This window comes from Ranitomeya variabilis, chromosome 2 (assembly GCF_051348905.1).
Source record: "Ranitomeya variabilis isolate aRanVar5 chromosome 2, aRanVar5.hap1, whole genome shotgun sequence".
NCBI classification, from domain to species: Eukaryota; Metazoa; Chordata; class Amphibia; order Anura; family Dendrobatidae; genus Ranitomeya; species Ranitomeya variabilis.
Genome location: NC_135233.1, coordinates 620,708,034 through 620,722,655, shown reverse-complemented (window position 1 = coordinate 620,722,655; position 14,622 = coordinate 620,708,034). Strand labels below are relative to the sequence as shown.

Below are 14,622 nucleotides of genomic sequence, written 5' to 3'. Positions count from 1 at the left end.
CCATGTTGTCTGCCTTCTCGGTTGCCGATCTGGCTGAGACATATCCTGTGACCACCCGGAGACAAGCTCGAGCTGCGGAGGCGAAATCACACTCAGAGGAGGCCCAGGTAAGACATCCCAGCCCTACACGTATTCCCATAGCCAGGCACATTTCTTGGGCCACACCAGATGAATTTAAGAGGGAGTTACTTGAGGATCCTTCATTGGAGGGATATCGTGGGAAGGCACAAGAGGGGAGAGGGGTACTGGAAGGGGAACAGTTTATATGGAAGCAGGGACTCCTCTACCGGATCACAGAGCAGCACCACACAGGGACGAGCCCCACTATAAAATGACAGCTGGTAGTTCCCAAGAAGTACAGGCAGGAGTTACTGTGAATCTCTCATGACATACCCTTGGCCGGGCACTTCGGTGTCAGTCGCACCAGGCATCGTCTGACACAAAACTTCTTTTGGCCAGGGGTAACTTATGATGTTCTTCAGTACTGCCAGACCTGTGACAGTTGCCAGCGCATTGGCAAGAGGGGAGATCGATGCAAGGCCAAATTACGCCCCCTCCCCATTGTGGAGGAACCATTTAGCCGAGTAACGGTCGATCTGATAGGGCCGTTAGCCAAACCCAGTCCCTCAGGGAAAAGGTATATATTGCCAGTGGTAGATTATGCCACACGGTATCCAGAGGCGGTTGCGTTACCTAACATACTGGCAGAGACGGTGGCGGCTGCCCTGCTCCATGTTTTCTCACGGGTTGGATTTCTCCGGGAGATTATCTCAGACCAGGGTACCCAGTTTACAGCAGAGATGACCAACCAACTGTGGAAGCTGTGCGGCGTAAAGTCCATTAGAAGCGCCCCGTACCATCCGTAAACCATTGGGTTGTGTGAACGCTTTAACGGGACGTTATAACAACTCATTGGGAATTTTACCAGGACCTACAGGGACTGGGAGAAATTCTTGCCTCACCTCCTGTTTGCCTATCGGGAGGTGCCCCAAGAATCCACGGGGTTCTCCCCGTTCGAACTGGTATATGGGAGATGGGTAAGGGGACCCCTAGACTTAGTGCTAGAACACTGGGAAGGGGAGGGCATCATAGAAGGGGTACCTATTGTACCCTATGTGCTGGAATTCCGGGACCGCCTACAGGAGCTGACCCAGGCTGTACATGGAAACATGCAGGAGGCTCAGCGGCGCCAGCGCGTATGGTACGATCGGAAGGCCAGAGAGCGCACCTTGGAAATAGGACAGAAGGTCCTGGTGTTAGAGCCCACTAGGCAGAACAAGTTCCAAGCTGCATGGCAGGGGCCCTACCAGGTAGTGGGGAAAATAGCCGACACCACCTATAATGTCGCTGATTGTGACGACCCCAGGGTTATCCGCATGTTCCACTGGAATATGCTGAAGCCCTACCGGGAGCGCCCTGAAGAGGTAGTGGCCATCTGTGCACCTGAAGCAGAGGATTTATCCAGACTTCCTTTGCCTGATGTTTTAGGGGAAAGGACTCAGTCTAAAACATGGGACCAGGTACACTTGGGTAAAGACCTAGGTCCCCGGGAGAGACAGCAGGCGGAGGCGTTGTTGAGGCAGCGACAGAGGATGTTTTCAGGGAGACCAGGGTACACTCGCCTGGCACAACACAAGGTTGAGACCCAGGATCAGACCCCCCCCCCTTCCGCGTCCCTGAGTCTGTACGAGAAGGGATGCGACAAGAGATGTTGCGTTTAGGGGTCATTGAAGAGTCAGATAGTCCCTGGGCATCCCCTGTAGTGTTAGTGCCCAAGAAGGATGGGACTACACGGTTTTGTGTAGACTATCGTAAGGTCAATGAGAAAACAGTGACGGATGCGTATCCCATGCCGCGTGTGGATGAGTTGTTAGACCGGCTGGCAGGGGCAAAGTATTTGACCACCATCGATCTATGCAAAGTCTACTGGCAGATTCCCCTTAGTCCAGACGCTATTCCCAAGTCTGCATTTGTCACCCCGTTCGGCTTATTCCAGTTTCGAGTTATGCCATTCGGGATGAAGACTGCCCCGGCGACCTTCCAGAGGCTGGCTGACCGGCTTCTGGATGGTCTCCAGGACTATGCTTGTGCCTACCTGGATGACATCGCCATCTACAGCGCGACATGGGAAGAGCATCTAAATCACCTGGAGACAGTATTAGACAGGATCCACAAGGCCAGAATCACCCTGAACCCAAACAACTGTCACGTAGGCAAAGCAGAGGTTCAGTATTTAGGGCATTGGGTGGGAAGTGGGAAACAGAGACCAGAACCAGCCAAGATTGAGGCCATAGCCAAATGGCCCACCCCACGCACTAAAACCCAGGTCATGGCGTTTCTAGGGACAGCGGGGTATTACAGGAAATTCGTTCCCAATTATAGCAGCGTAGCCAAGCCCCTCACTGATCTGACCCGTAAGAACCAACCCCGCCAGGTAACCTGGACCTCAGAGTGTGAGGAAGCCTTCCGCCAGCTAAAGGACGCCCTCACCAATACCCCTGTATTGGCCGCACCCGATCCAACTAAACGTTTCCTGGTTCACACAGACGCTTCTATGTTTGGATTGGGGGCAGTACTGAGCCAAGTCGGGCCGGACGGCCAAGAACACCCGGTAGCTTACCTGAGTCGGAAACTACTGCCCCATGAAGTGAGCTATGCGGCCATCGAGAAGGAGTGCCTGGCAATAGTATGGGCACTCAAAAAGTTACAACCATATTTGTATGGACAACAGTTTTCCCTCCTAACGGACCATAATCCCCTAGTCTGGCTTAATCGGGTCTCTGGAGACAACGCCAGATTACTGCGGTGGAGTTTAGCCCTACAACCTCTGGACTTCACCATCCACTACAGACCCGGCAAACAAAACGGTAACGCCGATGGACTAAGCAGACAAACGGAACTTGTACCAACCCCATAAACTTCGGTCATCCCCAAACTGATCCGTTAAGGATCAGACTGTATGCCGATCGCGTCGCTGAAAAGGGGAGCCGTGTTACAGAACCCCCCAGCACAAGAATATGTTATGCAGTATATGTATGTATAATAGGTTCCATGTGAAATGCATCAGTCCACAGGCTGCGCCTCTGGACAAGATATTCTCCTTCTGACCTCCCCCACCTTTGTAATTCCCACAGTAAATATCGGCAGGCTCCGGCCACCTGTAATGTATGTCTGGCCTGCTGTTTTTCTATTGGCCTGCCCTCTGTATCTGTGTTATATATTCTGTGTGCTGTGAATAAAGTGTTGTTAGACTGGAAATACGTGGAGAAGCAGTGAGATTTTATATGCACCCATGTAATCAAGGAATTCCAGCCAGCGTCCTTCATTCAGAATCCAGCCAAGGCAAAGTGGTCCTCCTGAAACACGGGGTGGTACCTAAAGAGGTACTACCGATCCCAGTGTGGGATCGGACATGCTGTCGGCGATCTTCGCGCCAAAGTCGCGTTTCGTATGACACTTTCAGCGCCATTTCTCAGCCAATGAAGGTGGACGCAGAGTGTGGGCAGCGTGATGACATAGATCTCGGTCCCCACCATCTTGGAGAAGGGCATGACAGTGATTGGCTTGCTTTCTGCGGTGTCACAGGGGCGATAAAGGGGCGTGCACGCCGACCGCCATCTTACTTCTGCCGATCTGAGCATAGGGAGAGGTTGCTGCAGCTTCATCAGAAGCAGCGATACTGTTAGGGAGGAAAGATTAACCCCCAAACCGCTTGTGCTGTAGCGATTTCCACTGTCCAACACCACCTTTTCTTTGCAGGGACAGTGCAGGCTAGATTTCTGTGCATCAGCTCTGTAGCTTATAAGGCTCCCTGATAGCTGCATTGCTGTTTGTACACCGCTGTGCAAACCAACTGCTTTTTTAAAAGCAAAAGTCCTGTTGCTCCTTTCTGCACCGTTCTATTGTTTATTTGTCCACACTTTTGTGTGCAGCAGTCCTTTTTATTGCTGGCTGCCATACTTGTCCTGAGATCATTGTAGGGAGATTGTTATTGTAGTACAGTCCCTTTTTTTATATATATCTTCCAGCCACTTTCTGCCACTTATACTGTGTAGTGTAATACAGTGGGCCTGTTTTTTTTTTGCAGCAGTCTCCCACACATAAAAAGGGAGATTTATATTGCCACTAAGTGCATCTGTGTCAGTTCTGTTTGGCGTATATCTGCCAGCCACTTTCTGCCACTTATACTGTGTAGTGTAATACAGTGGGCCTGATTTTTGCAGCAGTCTCCCACACATAAAAAGGGAGGGTTAAATTCTCAACAAGTTTACATACACCTTCTACTTTGCTTTACAGTACCATATAACGGTTGATAGTTTGTTTACACTTTCCCCTGGTAAAGTGGTAATGATGGTGGTGGTGGTGGTGGAGCATCTGGTGGTAGTGGGAAAAGCAAAATAGCACCTAAGGCTCCAGTTGTTGAGCCAGCGTCATCGTCTGGCTACACAAGGCCTCGAAGGCTCCCTTTTCTGGGAGTAGGAAAACCGCTTTTAAAGCCGGAGCAGCAGGAAAAAGTTTTGGCTTTCCTTGCTGACTCAGCCTCTAGCTCTTTCGCCTCCTCTTCCGAAAGTTCCAAATTTAAAAGCAGCGTCAGTGGATGCTCACGGTCAGGAACAAGTCACTTCCTTGTGTCCTTCACCCAAAGCAAAAGTGAAGGATGCGGCAGGTGACACTACAGTTTACTCCATGGAGCTCTTTACACATACCGTGCCAGGGTTAGAAAGGGAAATAGTTCACAGCCCATTACAAGATAAATCGGACATGGAGTGCACAGATGCACAGCCACAGCTAGATTTTTATGCTGTTCCATTGACTCAGATCACAACATTGCCCTCGCAGTGTACTCAGCCAGAATCTGACCCTGATGAGACTATGGTGCCCCGTCCCGAACGCTACCTTACACGGTGACACAGAGGAAGGTGCACAGGACATTGAAGAGGAGGTGATAGATGACCCAGTTGTAGACCCAGATTGGCAGCCATTGGGGGAACAGGGTGCCGCTGGCAGTAGCTCTGAAGCGGAGGAGGATGAGCCGCAGCAGGCATCAACATCGCAACAGCTTTCATCTGGCAGGCCCGTATCAGGCCAAAAACGTGTGTCGAAAACAAAACCAGTTTTAGGACAGCGTGGCCATCCGGTGAAAGCAGCACAGCGTGCAATGCCTGAAAAGGTATTCGATAGTAGGAAGAGTGCAGTGTGGCAATTTTTTAACCAAGATCCGAATGATCAGTGCAACGTTATCTCTAAGAAATGCTCAAAGACCTTTAGCAGAGGACAGAATGTCAAAAATTTAAATACAACGTGCATGCGTAGACATTTAACCAGCATGCACTTGCAAGCCTGGACTAACTACCAAACGTCCCGTACCGTTGGTGCACCTGCTCAGAATGAAGTTAGTCAGCAACGCTACATTGCTTCCCTCACTGTAAACCCACCGGTTAGGACACCACCAGCAGCAAATGTGGAGGTATCGTCGCAAGGCCAAAGCAGTCAGGGAATCACAAGGTTTTTGGTAGGAAACACTGTATGTAGGTCAACATCGAGAATACCATCACCAACCCTCTCTCAATCCGCCATGTCCACCACCACCACCACCACCGCTTGTTCCACCATATGCACCTCTCCAGTCCAGCTCACCCTACAAGAGACTCTCGTTAGGAAAAGAAAGTACTCACCCTCTCATCCGCGTACACAGGGTTTGAACGCCCACATTGCTAATCTCGTTAGAGCTGATGCCCTACCGGTTGGTTGAAAGCGAAGCTTTCAAAGCCCTGATGGCCTACGCAGTACCACGCTATGACCTACCCAGTCGACACTTCTTTGCGAGAAAAGCCATCCCAGCCCTCCGCCAGCATGTCAAAGACCGCATTGTCCATGCACTCAGGCAATCAGTCAGTAGAAAGGTGCACCTCACAACAGATGCATGGACCAGTAGGCATGGCCAGGGACGTTACGTGTCCATCACGGCGCACTGGGTTAATGTGGTGGATGCAGGGTTCACAGGGGACAGCCATAGTGGGACAGTTCTGCCTAGCCCAAGGTCTAGGAAACAGTTGGCAGTAGGCGTTCGACAACCCTCCTCCTCCAGAAGCGAAAGCTCGTCCACAGAGCGCAGTCGCCCTACCACTCCATCCGCAGCTGCCAGTGTTGCACACGAGGTGTCCCATTATGGAACAGCTAGTGGTAAGCGTCAGCAGGCTGTGTTGGAAATGAAGTGTTTGGGCGACAACAGACACACCGCGGAAGTTCTGGCCAAGTTCTTGCAGCAAGAAACTCAGTCATGGCTGGGCAGTGTACATCTTGAGGCAGGCAAGGTAGTCAGTGATAACGGAAGGAATTTTATGGCTGCCATGGCCCTTTCAGGACTGAAACACATATCTTGCCTGGCTCACACCTTGAACCTGGTGGTGCAGTGCTTCCTGAAAAGTTATCCGGGGTTACCAGCCCTGCTCCTGAAGGTGCGAAGACTTTGCTCGCACATCCGCCGGTCGCTCGTACACTCCAGCCGTATGCAGAACCATTAGCGATTTTTGAAGCTTCCCCAGCACCGCCTAATAATCGACGTTGCAGCAAGGTGGAACTCCACACTGCACATGCTTCAGAGGCTGTGCGAACAGAGGCGTGCTGTAATTAATTTGTGGGAGGACACACATACACGGGCAGGCACTTGGATGGCAGACATGGAGTTGTCTGGTGTGCAGTGGTCGAAGCTACAAGACCTCTGTCAAGTCCTTCAGTGTTTTGAGGAATGCACACGGCTGGTAAGTGCAAACGACCCCATCATAAGCATGAGCATCCCACTAATGCGTCTGCTGATGCAAAGTTTGACGCACATTAAGGAGCAGGTGTCTGCAGCCGAGGATGAGGGAAGCCTTGATGACAGTCAGCCATTGTCTGCTCAGGGAACTCTCCTGGACGAGGTGGCGGACGAAGAGGAGGAGGATGATGGGGATGAATATTTATGGGAGGAGGATGCTTCTCAGGGGGCAATAGAAACTGGTGGCGTTGCAAGGTCTGGTACAGGGTTTTTGCGGGAGACAAGTGATATTGATTTGCAAGAAACTGCTCCTCAACCCAGCACAAGCAGTGAATTGACACCTGGAACATTGGCCCACATGGCTGATTATGCCTTGCGTATCCTAAAAAGGGACCCCGGCATTATAAAAATGATGACCGATGACGATTACTGGTTGGCCTGCCTCCTGGATCCACGCTACAAAGGGAAATTACAAAATATTATGCCGCATGAGAACCTTGAGCAAATATTGGCTACCAAACAAGCAACTCTTGTAGACCGTTTGGTTCAGGCATTCCCAGCACACAGCGGTGGTGATGGTTCTCACACGAGCTGCAGGGGGCAACATGGCAGAGGTTATAGAGGTGCACAAATCAGAAGTGGCGTTGGACAGAGGGGTTTTATGACCAGGTTCTGGAGTGATTTTGCAATGACCGCAGACACGACAGGTACTGCTGCAACAATTCAAAGTGACAGGAGACAACATTTGTCCAGTATGGTTACAAACTATTTTTCCTCCCTTATCGATGCTCTCCCTCACACGTCATTCCCTTTGATTACTGGGCATCTAAAATAGACACCTGGCCTGAATTGGCAGAATATGCATTACAGGAGCTCGCTTGCCCAGCTGCTAGTGTGCTATCAGAAAGAGTCTTCAGTGCTGCTGGTTCAATACTGACCGAAAAAAGGACTCGTCTGGCTACCCAAAATGTTGATGATCTAACCTTCATTAAAATGAACCAATCATGGATTTCTGTTGTGGATTCTGTTTGCGGGCTCCCTCTGGTGGTTACTGCTGGTACTGGGTGACTTTGGTGGGTTGCGGCCTTTGGTTTCCATCTGTCCATCAGAGGCTGGGTGTTTCCTATTTTACCTGGCCTTTCTGTCATTTCCCTTGCCGGCTATCAATGTGTTCAGATGTGCTCTGTTTGGTTCCTGCCTACCTGCTCCCAGATCTTTCAGGATAAGCTAAGTGCTGATTTTCAGTTGTTTGGTTTTTTTGTCCAGCTTGCTTAGAATGTCTCTTTGTTAGCTGGTTGCTCTAGTGGACTGAGGTTCTCCCCATGTGCCATGAGTTGGCACATGGGTTCTTGTAATCTCAGGATGGTTTTTTTGATTAGGGTTTTTTGCTGACCGCTCAGTCCCCTTTTGTGTCATTCTGCTTTCTAGTTTTCAGTGGGCCTCTATTTGCTAAAGCTATATACATCATCTCTATGTGTGTGCCTTCCTCTCATTTCACCGTCAATACATGTGGGGGGCAACTATACCTTTGGGGTTAATTCCTCTGGAGGCAAGTGAAGTCTTTGTTTTCTCTGCAGTACTAGTTAGCTCTTAGGCTGGTGCGTGGCGTCTAGAACCAACGTAGGCACGCTCCCTGGCTATCTCTAGTTGCGTTTGTCAGGCGTAGGGCAGCGGTCAGCCCAGGTTCCATCACCCTAGAGCTCGTCCGATATTTATTTTACTTTGCTTATCCTGTGCTATCCCTAGCCATTGGGGATTCATGACAGTATAGCCGGCGACCAAAGTGTTAATTGTTTGGGCTGAAGCAGGAGATAAGAAATGTTCAAGGGAAATTTTTTTTTTATTTTTTTTTTTCCCTTCAGAGTTTTGCTGCCTAGCCCTTAATTGCTGTCTAGCTGCTTCTTACCTCCTCTTAACCCTTGAATGGCTCTGATCTTAGCCGTTTATCATGGATGTCCAGAGTTTGGCTTCCAGCCTGAGTAATCTCGCGGCAAAGGTTCAAAACATACAGGATTTCGTGGTTCACACTCCCATGTCTGAACCTAGAATTCCTATTCCAGAGTTCTTTTCTGGGGATAGATCTACCTTCCTGAATTTCAGGAACAATTGTAAATTGTTTCTCTCTTTGAAATCTCACTCCTCTGGAGACCCTACTCAACAGGTCAAGATTGTTATATCTTTCCTACGGGGCGACCCTCAGAATTGGGCATTTGCATTGGCACCAGGGGATCCTGCATTGCTCAGTGTGGATGCGTTTTTTCTGGCATTGGGATTGCTCTATGAGGAACCTAACCTAGAGATTCAGGCTGAAAAGGCTTTATTAGCCCTCTCTCAGGGGCATGATGAAGCGGAAATATATTGTCAGAAATTTCGGAAATGGTCGGTGCTTACTCAGTGAAATGAGTGCGCCCTGGCTGCAAACTTCAGAAATGGTCTTTCTGAGGCCATTAAGGATATTATGGTGGGGTTCCCTGCGCCTACAGGTCTGAATGAGTCTATGGCTATGGCCATTCAGATTGATCGGCGTTTACGGGAGCGCAAACCCGTGCACCAGTTGGCGGTGTCTTCTGAACAGGCACCTGAGTCTATGCAATGTGATAGAATTCAGTCCAGAAGTGAACGGCAAAATTATAGGCGGAAAAATGGTTTGTGTTTTTATTGTGGTGATTCAGCTCATGTTATATCAGCATGCTCTAAACGCACAAAAAGGGTTGATAAATCTTTTGCCATTGATACTCTGCAGTCTAAGTTCATTTTGTCTGTGACTCTGATTTTTTCACTGTCTTCCATTTCCGTCGATGCCTATGTGGATTCAGGCGCTGCCCTGAGTCTTATGGATTGGTCATTTGCTAAACGCTGCGGTTTTAGTCTAGAGCCTCTGGAAGTTCCTATTCCTCTGAAGGGAATTGATTCTACACCATTGGCTATGAATAAACCGCAGTATTGGACACAAGTGACCATGCGCATGACTCCCGTTCATCAGGAGGTGATTCGCTTCCTTGTACTGTATAATTTACATGATGTACTAGTGCTTGGTCTGCCATGGTTACAAACTCATAATCCTGTCCTGGACTGGAAAACAATGTCTGTGCTAAGCTGGGGATGTCAGGGGGTTCATGATGATGCACCTCCGATTTCTATCGCTTCATCTACTCCTTCGGAGATCCCTGCATTTTTGTCGGATTATAGGGATGTTTTTGAGGAGCCTAAGCTCAATTCGCTCCCTCCTCATAGAGAGTGTGACTGTGCTATAGAATTGATTCCTGGCAGTAAGTTCCCTAAGGGTCGTTTATTTAATCTGTCACTGCCAGAGCATACTGCTATGCGGAATTATATTAAGGAGTCCTTGGAAAAGGGACATATTCGTCCATCTTCGTCCCCTCTGGGAGCAGGTTTTTTTTTCGTGGCAAAAAAAGATGGTTCCCTGAGGCCTTGTATAGATTATCGCCTTCTGAATAAGATTACAGTCAAATACCAGTATCCATTGCCATTATTTACGGATTTGTTTGCTCGCATTAAGGGGGCTAGGTGGTTCACTAAAATAGATCTTCGTGGTGCGTATAATCTGGTGCGGATAAAACAGGGTGATGAGTGGAAAACCGCATTTAATACGCCTGAGGGCCATTTTGAGTATTTGGTAATGCCTTTTGGACTCTCCAATGCTCCGTCAGTCTTTCAGTCCTTTATGCACAATATTTTCCGTGAATATCTGGATAAGTTTATGATTGTGTATTTGGATGATATTTTGGTGTTTTCTGATGACTGGGAGTCTCATGTTCTACAGGTCAGGAAGGTGTTTCAGGTTTTGCGGGCCAATTCTCTGTTTGTGAAGGGCTCAAAGTGTCTCTTCGGAGTCCAGAAGATTTCTTTTTTGGGGTACATTTTTTCTCCTTCTACTATTGAGATGGATCCCGTTAAGGTTCAGGCTATTTGTGACTGGACACAACCTGCATCTGTTAAGAGCCTTCAGAAGTTCTTGGGGTTTGCTAATTTTTATCGTCGGTTCATTGCTAATTTTTCCAGTATTGTTAAACCTTTGACTGATTTGACTAAAAAGGGTGCTGATGTTGCTGATTGGTCCCCTGCGGCCGTGGAGGCCTTTCGGGAACTTAAGCGCCGGTTTTCTTCTGCTCCTGTGTTGTGTCAACCAGATGTTTCACTTCCTTTTCAGGTGGAGGTTGATGCTTCCAAGATTGGAGCGGGGGCGGTTTTGTCACAGAGAAGTTCTAATGGCTCGGTGATGAAGCCATGTGCTTTCTTCTCTAGAAAATTCTCGCCCACCGAGCGCAATTATGATGTGGGTAATCGGGAGCTTTTGGCCATGAAGTGGGCATTTGAGGAGTGGCGTCATTGGCTTGAGGGTGCTAAACATCGCGTGGTGGTCTTGACTGATCACAAGAATCTCATTTACCTTGAGTCTGCCAGGCGTTTGAATCCTAGACAGGCTCGTTGGTCGTTATTTTTTTCTCGTTTCAATTTCGTGGTTTCATACCTGCCAGGTTCAAAGAATGTGAAGGCAGATGCTCTTTCCAGGAGTTTTGTGCCTGACTCTCCTGGAGACACTGGGCCTGCTGGTATCCTTAGGGATGGGGTAATATTGTCCGCCGTATCCCCAGACTTGCGACGCGCATTGCAGGAGTTTCAGGTGGATAAACCGGATCGATGTCCACCAGAAAGACTGTTTGTTCTGGATGATTGGACCAGTAGAGTCATCTCCGAGGTCCATTCTTCTGTGTTGGCTGGTCATCCTGGAATATTTGGTACAAGAGACTTGGTGGCCAGGTCTTTTTGGTGGCCTTCCTTGTCTAGGGATGTGCGTACCTTTGTGCAGTCTTGTGAAGTGTGTGCTCGAGCTAAGCCTTGCTGTTCACGGGCTAGTGGGTTGTTGTTATCCTTGCCCATCCCGAAGAGGCCTTGGACGCACATTTCCATGGATTTTATTTCTGATCTCCCGGTTTCACAGAAAATGTCCGTTATCTGGGTTGTGTGTGACCGCTTTTCTAAGATGGTTCATTTGGTGCCCTTGCCTAAGTTGCCCTCCTCCTCTGAGTTGGTTCCTTTGTTTTTTCAGAACGTGGTTCGTTTGCATGGGATTCCGGAGAACATCGTTTCTGACAGGGGATCCCAGTTTGTGTCTAGATTTTGGCGGACGTTTTGTGCCAAGATGGGCATTGATTTGTCTTTCTCGTCTGCATTCCATCCTCAGACGAATGGCCAGACGGAGCGAACTAATCAGATCTTGGAAACTTATTTGAGGTGTTTTGTTTCTGCTGATCAGGATGACTGGGTTGCTTTTTTGCCACTGGCCGAATTTGCTCTTAATAATCGGGCTAGTTCGGCCACGTTGGTCTCTCCTTTTTTTTGTAATTCGGGGTTTCATCCTCGTTTTTCCTCTGGTCAGGTGGAGTCTTCGGATTGTCCTGGAGTGGACGTGGTGGTGGACAGGCTACATCACATTTGGAATCAGGTGGTGGACAATTTGAAGTTATCTCAGGAGAAGACTCAGCAGTTTGCTAATCGCCGTCGCCGCGTGGGTCCCCGACTTCTTGTTGGGGACTTGGTGTGGTTGTCTTCTCGTTTTGTCCCTATGAAGGTCTCTTCTCCTAAGTTCAAGCCTCGGTTCATCGGTCCTTATAGGATCTCGGAGATTCTTAACCCTGTATCTTTCCGTTTGGATCTCCCAGCATCGTTCGCTATTCATAATGTGTTCCATCGGTCGTTGTTGCGGAGGTATGAGGTGCCTGTTGTTCCTTCGGTCGAACCTCCTGCTCCGGTGCTGGTGGAGGGAGAATTTGAGTAAGTTGTTGAAAAGATCTTGGATTCTCGTGTTTCCAGACGCAAACTCCAGTATTTGGTTAAGTGGAAGGGTTATGGTCAGGAGGACAATTCCTGGGTGGTCGCCTCCGATGTTCATGCGACTGATTTGGTCCGCGCCTTCCATAGGGCTCGCCCTGATCGCCCTGGGGGTTCTCGTGAGGGTTCGGTGACCCCTCCTCAAGGGGGGGGTACTGTTGTGGATTCTGTTTGCGGGCTCCCTCTGGTGGTTACTGCTGGTACTGGGTGACTTTGGTGGGTTGCGGCCTTTGGTTTCCATCTGTCCATCAGAGGCTGGGTGTTTCCTATTTTACCTGGCCTTTCTGTCATTTCCCTTGCCGGCTATCAATGTGTTCAGATGTGCTCTGTTTGGTTCCTGCCTACCTGCTCCCAGATCTTTCAGGATAAGCTAAGTGCTGATTTTCAGTTGTTTGGTTTTTTTGTCCAGCTTGCTTAGAATGTCTCTTTGTTAGCTGGTTGCTCTAGTGGACTGAGGTTCTCCCCATGTGCCATGAGTTGGCACATGGGTTCTTGTAATCTCAGGATGGTTTTTTTGATTAGGGTTTTTTGCTGACCGCTCAGTCCCCTTTTGTGTCATTCTGCTTTCTAGTTTTCAGCGGGCCTCTATTTGCTAAAGCTATATACATCATCTCTATGTGTGTGCCTTCCTCTCATTTCACCGTCAATACATGTGGGGGGCAACTATACCTTTGGGGTTAATTCCTCTGGAGGCAAGTGAAGTCTTTGTTTTCTCTGCAGTACTAGTTAGCTCTTAGGCTGGTGCGTGGCGTCTAGAACCAACGTAGGCACGCTCCCTGGCTATCTCTAGTTGCGTTTGTCAGGCGTAGGGCAGCGGTCAGCCCAGGTTCCATCACCCTAGAGCTCGTCCGATATTTATTTTACTTTGCTTATCCTGTGCTATCCCTAGCCATTGGGGATTCATGACAGATTTCTAATTATTTTACCCCACCTTCCCCTGCTAACACGTAGCTTGCCTGAAAAATGTCTTGCTTTTGGCCTCCTCTTACTAACTGCTCCAATTCCTCCATTTGCAGCTGCTGAATGTCCACCATAGGCCATTTTTTTACCTCCCTAAATGGGCTGACTCCCCCCACAGGGCTGTGGTCACCACCTAGCGCAAGCACCCGTGCGAGTGCTGTTTGCCTGGACAGGTGGGTGTGCCCACTCTTGGGCGACGGCACTGGCACAGGGTCCCTCATAGTACAATGAAGTGTCTCTGACGGTGGTGGTGCACAACCAACGTCAGACACACCGTCGTAATATGAGGGGCCAGTACCGCCGCCCACGAGAGAGTGTTCCCCCCCAGCTCGAACAGTGCTCTACCACTTGCAATACTTACCTCTCCCTGCTCCACCACAGTGTAGTCTGTGCTGATAAATCCTTCAATGGCACTGCCAATACAAATTTGTTGAAATGATAGAGGATAGTTAAAATATACAGGGGCCCTGGCCTCCATTTGGACCATTTAATACTTTGCGCCAACTACCACTGTCTGCTACTCAGCAGAGGAGCCCACCCCTGTACGTAGCTATGCCACCTGTTTATTTTTGAAAATTGTTTTGGCAGACATTTACCTCACTTTATTATTTTGGCCTACTAACTGTGTCAGACACTCCTTACAGTTGTCCTCCACTGAACAAAGCTATGCCGCCAGTTTACTGCTGTTACCAATTTTGAACTGCATTTAGCCTATTACTTTTTTGGGCTTACTAACTGTGTCTGCCACTCCTTACAATCGTCCTCCGCTGAACAACGCTATGCCGTCTGTGTACCCCTGTAACCAATTTTAAACTGCATTGAGCCTACTTTTTTATTTTAGGCCTACTAAGTCTGTCTGCACCACTCCTTACAGTTGACCTCCACTGAACAAACCAATGCCGCCTGTGTACCCCTGTAACCAATTTTAAACTACATTGAGCCTACTTTTTTATTTTAGGCCTACTAAGTCTGTCTGCGCCACTCATTACAATCGTCCTCCTCTGAACAAACCTATGCCGCCTGTGTACCCCTGTAACTAATTTTAAACTGAA

General features: G+C 48.9%; 1 protein-coding gene across 4 annotated transcripts in view; it reads left to right on the top strand.

Annotated features, from left to right (window-relative positions):
- Nucleotides 1-14,622, top strand: part of MTHFSD (methenyltetrahydrofolate synthetase domain containing) — a 122,862-nt gene that overhangs the window by 60,260 nt on the left and 47,980 nt on the right. The gene's annotated exons all lie outside the window — the stretch shown is intronic.